This window comes from Octopus bimaculoides, chromosome 4, assembly GCF_001194135.2.
Source record: "Octopus bimaculoides isolate UCB-OBI-ISO-001 chromosome 4, ASM119413v2, whole genome shotgun sequence".
Classification (NCBI taxonomy): domain Eukaryota; kingdom Metazoa; phylum Mollusca; class Cephalopoda; order Octopoda; family Octopodidae; genus Octopus; species Octopus bimaculoides.
In genome coordinates this window covers 50,386,545-50,388,816 of record NC_068984.1, presented here as the reverse complement: position 1 = coordinate 50,388,816, position 2,272 = coordinate 50,386,545, and the positions used below count along the sequence as shown (strand labels likewise).

The 2,272-nt window shown below is 34.8% G+C and overlaps 1 long non-coding RNA gene across 1 annotated transcript in view; it reads left to right on the top strand.

Annotated features, from left to right (window-relative positions):
- Nucleotides 1-1,651, top strand: part of LOC128247678 (uncharacterized) — a 19,107-nt gene extending 17,456 nt beyond the window's left edge. The window contains exon 3 of the long non-coding RNA XR_008264041.1: nt 1,099-1,651. This is a non-coding gene — a long non-coding RNA (uncharacterized LOC128247678). The remainder of the gene's footprint in view (nt 1-1,098) is intronic.
- The last annotated feature ends 621 nt before the right edge of the window (nt 1,652-2,272 follow it).

Below are 2,272 nucleotides of genomic sequence, written 5' to 3'. Positions count from 1 at the left end.
ACATGGAACATCTCTAAGATAGAGGTTTTTTAAGTGCATTCACTCAGCTGATTTGTTTCATCGTTGTAATTTTCGTTGCACTGCGAGCATATGATGCAGTAGATAAGATTTTTTGCTTTGCGATTCATATTTTCATTCACTTTCAGTTCCTGCATATTCTTGAATCTTTTCGTGGTTCCTTGTTCAATTAATTCATATTTCCCGCAACGTGGGTCACTACAGTTTTTTTACTTACATTATTTCTCTCTCCAATGTGAATCTGGCCTTTGCTAGGCATCTTTTGATATTTGGTGGTTGTCTTCGGCAGTTTGTGATTCTTTAATTGTTTGTCAGAGATTCGGTGACTGATGTAAATTCGGGATGTATCGTTTGGCCGATTGTAGGATGTTGTGATTCCTAGGATTATGTGTGATTACAAATGGAATATTTACATTTGTATTTTTTTTTTTTTTCTCAGTATAAATATTTCATCGTAAGGCAGAGACAGGAACTTCTTTTCCTTTCGTTATGTCATGATTCATTAGGGTTCTGGAATATATCTCCTTTTGAAGTGACACATTTAGTTATATAGGTGTTTATCTCATCTCTTGCTATATGTAACTATCGAACACAATCAATTATAAATGCCTCATTTCTTTAATTATCAGAATATCTAGGTAAGGGTGTCCTCATTCATTCATTTCTATACTGAACTGAAAGTGAATGAAAATATGAATCGCAAAGCAAAAAATCTTATCTACTGCATCATATGCTCGCAGTGCAACGAAAATTACAACGATGAAACAAATCAGCTGAGTGAATGCACTTAAAAAACCTCTATCTTAGAGATGTTCCATGTAGACATTTATGAAAAACTTCTCTCTTAGAAATGTTCCATCTAGACATTTAAGCAAAAGAAAAATTCAAAATATTTCCTTTTAACAATATAAGACGAAAGTGTTCAACTACGAAAGACAAACAAAAAATACTTTATAGGAATTCTAAATCCGAAACTAAATCGGAAATAATCAACACATTTCTAAACCAACTTCCTTTTTATAGATTTACCTTTTGTGTAATTTAAAGAATGTTATAAAGACCTCTTTATTTTTGTTCCAGAATACGAAGCAGTAAACCGAGTAGATGAAACAGAGACAATATGCGACTTCGCTGGAACAGTCCTTCCCGGAAAGCAAATTAAATAAAATTTGGGATTTTTTGCGGAGGGTGAAAGTGTTAACGAGAACAGGACAGTGAGAACAAGACAATAAAAACAAACGGTGAGAGCTGTTGAGCCAAGACGATAGAAAAATTATTATGAACGCTCGGTAGACGAGCCATGAGAGGAGATAGGAAAAGGCACGTCTTTTCTTTAGGAAGGAAGTGGACAGAAATAGAGATCCCCTTTCGTCACGTGTCAGCGACGAGAGAATCAAGGAGGAGGAGTGAGAGAGAGAGAGAGGGAACGGTAAAAGGGAGAGAAGAATAGGGAAAAGGTGAGAGAGAAAAACAGAAAGGATGAAGAACAAGAGAGGGAGAGAGATAGGCAAGTCAGTTTGATTATGTGTGCATGAGTCTATCTGTGTATGTGTATATGTGCGTGTCTATATGTGTATATGCAGACGAGCATATATGTGTGCATGTGTGTGTATTTATTTATCATCTCTCTTTCTCTCCCTCTCTCTCTCTCTCTCTCTCTCTCTCTCTCTCTCTATATATATATATATATATATATATATAAAGTTAGAAAGAGAGAGAGAGAGAGAGACAAATAAATACACGCACACGCACACATATATGCCCGTCTGCATATACACGTATAGACACGCACATATACAGACACAGATAGACTCATGCACACATAATCAAACTGACGTACATTCATTTGAACAAACACCCAGATACATAGACGCATAAATAACCTGAAATAAACACGCATATGGCATCCACTTAACTAGAACATTAGGTGCACGTGTCTTAATATTTAAAATTTTGTTACAGACTCAGCAATTTTACTATTTTTTCTTGAAACATAAAAAAAATTTGAAGGCTGAAAATGTGTCACAAGTCGTCCAATTTATATTTCTCTATCACAATATTATTACACTGCAGAATATTTTCCAATTGTTTTTTGCTTTCGTTTTATGTTTTTCGTCTTTTCTTTTTAGACACAACACATACTAGTAGTACTTCTTCTTCTTCTTCTTCTTCTTCTTCTTCTTCTTCTTCTTCTTCTTCTTCTTCTTCTTCTTCTTCTTCTTCTTCTTCTTCTTCTTCTTCTTCTTCTTCTTCT